The sequence below is a fragment of the Chlorocebus sabaeus genome, chromosome 9 (assembly GCF_047675955.1).
Source record: "Chlorocebus sabaeus isolate Y175 chromosome 9, mChlSab1.0.hap1, whole genome shotgun sequence".
NCBI lineage: Eukaryota > Metazoa > Chordata > Mammalia > Primates > Cercopithecidae > Chlorocebus > Chlorocebus sabaeus.
In genome coordinates, this window is record NC_132912.1 from 44,287,205 (window position 1) to 44,295,032 (window position 7,828).

Here is a 7,828-nt window from a genome sequence, read left to right on the forward strand (position 1 = left end):
CCACACTTCCCAGCCTCTGGTATCTATCAGTCTATTCTCTATCTCCGTGGGACCAAGTTTTTAGCTCTTATGTATGAGTTGAGGACATGTGGTATTTGAATCCTGTGCCTTGCTTATTCCACTCAATGTAGTCACCTCCAGTTGCAAATGACTTAATTGTATTCTTTGTTATAGCTGATATTCCATTGCGTGTGTGAGTACGTACTACATCTTCTGTATCCATTGGCTCATTGAAGAAACATTAGTTGATTTTGTGTCTTTTCGATTGTGAATAATGCTGTGATACACATGTGAGTGCATGTATCCCTTTGATATACTGATTTAGTTTCCTTTGAGTAAATACCCAATAGTGGGGTCCTGAATCATTTGGAAGTTCTACTTTTACTTTTTGGAGAAATATCTATACTGTTTTCTATACTGGTTGTACTAACTTACATTCCCACCAACAGCATATAAACATTAATTTTTATCATATTTTCAACAGTGTCTATTTTTTTTTGTCTTTTTAATCATAGCCATTCTAACTGAGGTAAGATGATGCCTCATTGTGCTTCTGATTTGCATTTCCCAGAGAATGTTCAGCATTTTTTCATGGACCTGTTTTTCATTAATGTGTCATCACTTGAGATATATCCATTCATGTCCTTTGGCCACTTTTTTAATGAGTCTTTTTAATATTATTCTTGAGTTGCTCGAGTTTCTTATATATTCTAAATATAGGTTGTCAGTTGAACACTTTTCAGTATGTTCTATGCAACAGTTTGTCTCTTTGGTGTTTTGATTATTTCTTTTGCAGTGCAGAAGCTTTTTCATTTATTATAGTTTCAATTTTTTTATTTTGCTTTTAGTTGACTGTGGTTTTGAGGTCTTAACCAAAAAATCTTTGCCTGGACCAATGTTCTGATTTTTATAACGTTTTCTTCTTGTAGTTTTATACTTTTAGGTCTTATGTTTAAGTCATTAATCCATCTTGGGTTGACTTTTGTGTATTGTGAGAGATACAGTTTCAATCTTTTGCATATGGATATTCAATTTTCCCAACACCATTTATTGAAGAAGGTATTCTTTCCCCAGTGTACATTCTAGCTACCTTTGTTGAAAATCAATTGGCTATACAAACAGAAGTGTATTGCTGGGTTCTCTATTTTCTTCCATTGGTTTTGCTCAGGATTAATTTGGCTATTGTAGTTCTTTCTAGGTTTCATACAAATGATAGATTTCTGGTTTTTTTTATTTCTATAAAAATGATGTTATTTTGGTAGCAATTGCATTGACTCTAGATTTCTTTGGATAATGTAGTCATTTTAATGATAGTAATTTTTTCTATCCATAAGCATGAGATTTCTTTAAATTTGTTTGTGTGCTCTTCAATTTCTTTCATCAGTGTTCTGTAGTTATCTTCACAAACATTTTTCATGTCTTGGTTAAATTTACTCGTTGGTAATTTATATAGCTATTGTAAACAGGATTGCCTTCTAGCTTCATTTTTTGACTATTTTATTGTCAATGCGTTGAAACACTACTGATTTTTGTGCGTTAATTATTTTTTTTAGATGGAGTCTTGCTCTTTCGCCCAGGCTGGAGTGCAATGGTGTGATCTCAGCTCACTGCAACCTCTGCCTTCTGGGTTCAAGTGATTCTCCTGCCTCAGTCTCCAGACTAGCTGGGACTACAGGCGCATGCCACCACGGGCTAGTTTTTTCACTTTTAGTAGATACAGGGTCTCACCATGTTGGCCAGGCTGTTCTTGAACTCCTGGCCTCAGGAGAGTTACCTGCCTTGGCCTCCCAAAGTGCTAGGAATTCAGGCATGAACCACAGCACCTGGCCTTGTTTATGAGTCCTTACAGTCTTTTATCGGAGTCTTTTTTAGGTTTTTCTATATAAAAAATTATGTCATCTGCAAAGTGGACAATTTAACTTTAACTTCCTTTTGCAAGTCAATTTGGATGTCTGTTTTTGTTTTTTTTTTTTCTCTTGCCAGATTACTGATTAGGACTTTCATGTTCAATAAGATTTGTGAAAGTGAACATTCTTGTTTTGTTCGGTGTCTTAGAGAAAAAGCTTTCAGCTTTTGTCTGTTCAGTATATTGTTAGCTTTGGGTTTGTCGCATATGACCTTTACTACTTTACAGAATGATTTTTCTATGTCTAGTTTGTTGAGAGTTTTTAATATGAACACATGTTAAATTTTATCAATTACTTTTTCTACATCTATTGATCTAGTTATATGGGTTTTGTCCTTCATTCTACTGAGGCAATATATTCAGTGTATTGATATGTGTATGCAAGCATCCTTGAATTTTGGTATAAATTTCACTTGATCATGGTGCATTACCTTTTGATGTGCTGTAGCATTTGGTTTGCTAACATTTTATTAAAGATTGTTGCATCTATGTTTATTACAGATATTGGCCCATAGTTTTGTGTTGTTGGTGGTGGATCCTTGTCTTGTTTGGTATTGTGTCCTCACAAAATAAGTTTGGAAGCATTCCTTTCTCTTATGTGTTTTTGAAATAGTTTGAGGAGGATTGGTGTTCATTTTTTTTTATACATTTGGAATAATTCAGCAGTTATTCGACCTGATTTTGTCTCTTTTTTTGTTGGGAGACATTTTTTTACTGACTCAGTCTCATTTTTCATTGATCACTTCTGTTTTTCTACTTCTGATTCAGTCTGGATAGGTTATGTGTTTATAGAAATTCAATCAGTTCCTCTATATTTTCCTGTTTGTTAGCATTTATAATATTCTCTAATTATCTTTGGTATTTCTGTGATATCAATTGTAATGTCTGTTCTTTTATTTTGCTGATTTGTTTCTTATCTCTTTTCTTGGTTAGTCAAGCTAGCAGTTTATCAATATTGGTTATATTTTTGAATAACATATCACTTCATTGACCTTTGTATTTCTTTCCTTAGTCTCTCTTTAGTTTTTCTCCGATCTTTATTATTTCTTTCATCCTGCAAATTTTGGGTTTGCTGTGTCCTTGCTTTTTCACTTCCTTGACGTGCATTGTTAGATTGTTTATATGAAATCTTTCTGCTTTCTGGTGTAGATGTTTATTGCTATTGCCTACCTGTTCTTAATGTGTTTGCTGTATAGTATAGATTTTGATATGTCGTGTTTTCATTTTCACTTCTTTCAATAGTTAAAAACATATCCATCTTGAAAACCAAACACTGCATGTTCTCACTCATAGTGTGTGATAGATATACAGCTGTTGTTACCATGGTGATGGCCAGTGTCATGCAGAGGATTATGCCTTGCTATTCTCTTGCTCAGTGGAATTCTTGCAGGGAATCAGCAAAAAGGGAAAAGCAAAAAAGGTAGGAAATATAATGGTCACATTGAAAGTAAGTCATTAACCATTCCACAGGATATTGACCTTCATCTAGAAACAAAGTCAGATACAGAAGTGGATACTTTAGCATTGCATTATTTTCCAGAACACCAGTGACTGGGGGATTTCACAGTGGCTGCTACAGTTGTGTATCTAGTAACTGAAGTCTATTACAAGTTTATGAAGCCTACACAGAAAATGAATATCAGCTTAGTCTGGTGCCTACTTGTTTTGTCTTTTGCAATCAAAGTTCTATTTTCATTAACTACACACTATATTAAAGTAGAATATGGTGGTGAAAAATCTATTTGTGTCACCTTTGGATTTTTTTTTCTTTGACAAAGCAATGGTAGTGTTGATTGTAACAGAAAATTATCTGGAATTTGGACTTGAAACAGGATTTACAAATTTTTCAGATAGTGTGAAGCAGTTTCTTGAAAAGCAAGGTTTAGAATCTGAGAGTCCTGTTTCAAAACTTACTTTCAAATTTTTCCTGGCTATTTTCTGTTCACTCTTTGGGGTTTTCTTGACATTTCCTGGATTACGACTGGCTCAAATGCTTCTGGATGCCCTGAATTTGACAACAGAAAAAATTACCCAAACCTTACTTCATATCAGCTTCTTGGCACATTTATTTATGGTTTTGCTCTGGGTAAAACCAGTCACCAAAGACTACATTATGAACCCAACCTTGGGTGAAGAAAGTATCCCTTTAATGCCAGAAGCCACATTCGATACTCTGCGACTCTGGTTAATAATTCTGCTGTGTGCTTTGTGGTTGGCCATGATGTGTAGTCACCTGCAAGCTTATTTAAATTTAACCCAAAAATCTGTGGATCAGATGAAGAAAGAAGCAGGGTGAATAAGTACAGTTGAGCTACAGAAAATGGTGGCTTGAATCTTTTATTATCTTTGTGTCATTGCACTGCAGTATGTGGTGCCTCTGGTAATGCTATTTCACATAACTCTGCTTTTGGAAACACTAGGCAATCATTCCTGGGGTATTTATCCAGAATCTATCTCTACCTTACCAGTGGATAATAGTCTGCTCTACAATTTTGTTTACTCTGAATTACCGTCAGCTGAAGGGAAGATGAAAGTTACTGTTACACAAATAACAGTGACACTGAGCAGCTTAAAAATATTTTTACTCTTCTTCTTTTTTGAGGACTTCTGTCTTTTCTGACCTGGTGGATTGCTGCTTGCCTCTTTTCTACAAGCCTTTTTGGGCTTTTTTATCACCAATATCTGACTGTGGCATGAATCTCAGTTAACAAAAAAAATATCAAAATCACACTTTAAATTCAAATATTTGTGTCCTTAAAGGACTGATGAAAACCAGAAGAAAGTAAATACAATGGGAAAAAAAATCAGAATATCTTGTATTAAATGTTTCCTTTGTATTCTCAGGGTGAATTAATGTTATAATATTTAAAATTACAAAATAGATTGTTAACTGTTACACTGTGGCATTGGAATTTTGACTCTCTGTATTTACTGGTATGAGAGGGCTATCTACAAGGGTAATATTTCTGATTACCTTGGTTGACAGAAACCTCCAGCAGTCTTTGAAACATCTCAAATGACTCTAGTTATTGATTGCTTTTAACGGTATTATGGTACTGTTGGTAGTCATAGTGGCTGTCTATAGAACAATCTTCAAACTGAGCCATGCTTTAGGGGAGGGAAAGGGGCTAAAGTCTCTTCTGTTGGTAATGTATTAGTTACTCCTGAAACGATAAAATCCAACAGAAAGGAAGAGATAGCTACTGTATATTACAGTAAAGAAAACTGCATAGTTATTTTAAATTTAATGGAGGTGAATATGGTTAATATCTACAACTACTTCTGCTTGAGAATAGGAAGAGTATTGTTTTAAAACATATTCTACCCAACTAGAGAGTTCTTTTAAAATGATTGGCCATATGAACATTTGTAATCTTGCCATTAGGCTTGGACCTGCCATATTTTATTTTATTCTATGGTCCTAAATAGTTCCTTTTAATAGTCTAAAAGTATTTATCAATACTGGGCAGACTTTAAAGAAATTACTTTGTAAACCTGCTGACTACCTATATGTATTATACATTTATTATATATTAAATATATAATGAGATTATAAAAGATGGGAATATTGATTTCTTATAATATTTTAAGTTGCAGAATGTATGTTAAAAAGTGATTTGAATGAGATGATTTGTATCTAGAAATTTTATTTCTTTTTGGAATGAGATTAAAATACATTTTGAAAGTTCAAAAAAATGTCCATCTTAACTATTAATTGATCCAGTGGTCATTTGGGATTATGTTATTTAATTTTCATGTATTGATATAATTTTCAAAGATCCTCTTGGTGTAGATTTTTACTTGTATTTTATGGTGGTTTGAGTTATTTGCAATACATATTTTTTCAATTTGTTGTCATGTATATCCTATTGTGTTTTATTTTTTTTATTTTTTTATTTTTTTTTGAGACGTAGTCTTGCACTGTTGCCCAGGCTGGAGTGCAGTGGCGTGATCTCAACTCACTGCAAGCTCCGCCACCCGGGTTCATACCAGTTCTTCTGCCTCATCCTCCTGAGTAGCTGGGACTACAGGTGCTGGCCACCACACCCAGCTAATTTTTTGTACTTTTAGTAGAGATGTGGTTTCACCGTGTTAGCCAGGATAGTCTCGATCTCCTGACCTCATGATCTGCCCACCTCAGCCTCGCAAAGTGCTCTGACTACAGGCTTGAGCCACCGTGCTGGGCCAGCCTATTGTTTTTCAGATGTTGATATTTGTAGTCTGTTATGGAGAATATGCTAATAAAAAGAATGTTTATTCTGCCTCTGTTGGATAAAATGTTTTGTAAATATCTATCAAAATCATTTGACCTAAATTCCAGTTTAAATCCAATGTTTGTTTTTTGATTTTGTTTTAATAATCTTTTTCATTCTGAGGTGGGGTGTTAAAGTTTCCCACAGTTATTGTATTGTAGTCTATTCCTCTCTTTAGATGTAGTAATATTTGCTTTATGAATCTGGGTACTCCAGTGTTTGGTGAATATATATACTCAGAATTTTTATATTCTAACTTAAATTCTGGTTTGTGTGGTATAAGTATAGACACTTCTGCTTACTTTTGGTTTCTTGTTGCATGAAATATCTTTTTTCATGCTTTTATTTTCTTGTCTATATTTGTCTTAATAGGTAAGGTGCATTTCTTGTAGGCAGCCTATAGTCAGACCATGTTTTCTAAGTTCATTCACACAGTCTATTATCTTAAGTGAATAATACAATGCATTTACATTCAAGGTTGTCTTTGATATCTAAGGTAGTGTTTCTGTTATTGTCTTAACTGTTTTATATATTCTTTGTTCCTTACTATTTATCTGACTTTGTCATTGCTCTTTGTTAGTTTTTTTTTATAGTGTTACCATGAGTCCTTGTACTTCCTTTTTTGTGTATTTGCTTTACCAGTGGGTTTTTTACTTTTATGTGTTTTCATGAAGGTTATCCTTTTGCTTCCAAGTTTAGAATTCATTTTATAAATAATTTTCATCTTAATTTCTTTGTTGACTTCATGGTCATTCATGTTGTTTAAATTTCATTTATTTGTATAGTTTCCAGAATTTCTGTTGGTATTGATTTCTAGTTTTGCTCCACTGTGGTCAGAGAAGATACTTAATCTGATTTTGGTATTTTAAAATTTGTTGAGACTTATTTTGTGGCCTAAAATATGGTCTATTTTGGACAATAATCCGTGTACTGATGAGAAGAATGTATATTCTGCAGTTGTTGAGTAGAATGTGCTGTAAATATCTGTTAAGTCATTTGGTCTAAAGTCCAATTTTAGTCCAATGTTTGTTTCTTTTCTGTCTAGATAATTTGCCTAATGCTCTGAATGGTGTGTTGAATTTCCCAAGTATTATTGTATTGCTCCCTATCTCTCTGTTTATGACTAAATATTGGTTTTATAAATGTGGGTGATCCAGCATTTTGTAAATATGTATTTATAATATACATGTTCTTAATGAATTGACCCCTTTATTATTATATAATAATCCTTTTGCATTTTCTTAACTGTTTTTGACTTAAGGTATGATTTATCTGATACAAGTGTAGCTTCTCGTTTTTGCTTTTAGTTTTCATTTGCATGGAATATCTTTTTCCATGCCTTTACAGGTAACATGAGTTTCTTGGAAGCAGCATATAGCTCAAAAATGTTTCTAAATGTATTCAGCCAGTCTATATATTTTTAAATGAATATTTAATCCATTTACAATCAAGGTTTACATTGATATCTGTGGTTTTGTTCCTGACATGTTGTTGTTTTCTAGTTAATTTATAAATTATTTGAATTTTTCATTTTCTTTGACTGTCGTTGTTTGGTGGAGTTCTGTAGTAGAGTCCTATGATTTGTTTCTCTTCCTCCTTCGTGTGATTGCTTTACCAGTGAGTTTTTTATACTTTCATGTGTTTTCCTGGTTGTAAATATTGTCTTTTT

General features: G+C 33.3%; 1 pseudogene; it reads left to right on the forward strand.

Annotated features, from left to right (window-relative positions):
• The first annotated feature begins 2,301 nt into the window (after positions 1–2,301).
• Positions 2,302–5,312, forward strand: LOC140712494 (transmembrane protein 161B pseudogene; annotated as a pseudogene).
• Positions 5,313–7,828: the final 2,516 nt, after the last annotated feature.